General features: G+C 39.3%; 1 protein-coding gene across 2 annotated transcripts in view; it reads right to left on the reverse strand.

Moving 5' to 3' along the window:
• The window catches only part of LOC107705582 (E3 ubiquitin-protein ligase MARCH7-like), a 24,325-nt gene that overhangs the window by 14,343 nt on the left and 9,246 nt on the right, over positions 1-736 (reverse strand). The window lies entirely within an intron of this gene.

The raw sequence follows: 736 nt of genomic DNA on the forward strand, positions 1-736 counted from the left end.
TACACATTCTGAGACATGAACTGGGATGAACTGTGAATTTTATTGACATTAAATCGTCCTCCTCCCATTTTCACCTCAAAATTATGGGGAAGCTGTACCTCCCCCGACGAGCCGCCACTGCCTAGAACCAATCAGAAAAAGAAGACCACAACAGCAGGTAGGGGTGCTCAGATTGATCGGCTACCGATCACTATCGGCCGATAATCACGTTGGGATGATTGATCGGCAGTCTCTAAAAAGTCAGATCTCCAAAAACCGATCTCAAGCTGATGACACTGCCGTGACAGGTTTGGCACGACATGCAGTGGTAGATGACACTCGTGGAAGTAGGAAAAAGTTCTTTATGAACGGCAGGATTGCTTGTAATAAAGATTTCAATGCAAAAGGAAAGGCAGTAGAGCTGACTATTTCTGTCAATGGTAAGTTTGTGATAACGTAAGAAAAGTAGTTTAAATGTTTTGCCACTTGCTTGAGCAACTTAATATATAAATCTAGAAGTAAATGCAAAATTAAAATGCATTGAATAATGTTGCTTATATTTATTGTGTTTAAACATCATATGTGAAAGATTGTATTACTGTACTGTGTAAAAAAAGAATTGCAATGCTGAAAAAGCATTTCCAGTGACAATGTTTGGAGTTGAAATCAAAATAATGGATAAATGTTGTGTTTGTGATAAACAGCCACGGATCAGTAGCAGACTCCTGTGTGAAAGCTGCTTCTCCTCTCACAAGAG

The sequence above is a fragment of the Sinocyclocheilus rhinocerous genome, unplaced genomic scaffold, assembly GCF_001515625.1.
Source record: "Sinocyclocheilus rhinocerous isolate Xijiao unplaced genomic scaffold, SAMN03320098_v1.1 scaffold504, whole genome shotgun sequence".
Lineage (NCBI taxonomy): Eukaryota > Metazoa > Chordata > Actinopteri > Cypriniformes > Cyprinidae > Sinocyclocheilus > Sinocyclocheilus rhinocerous.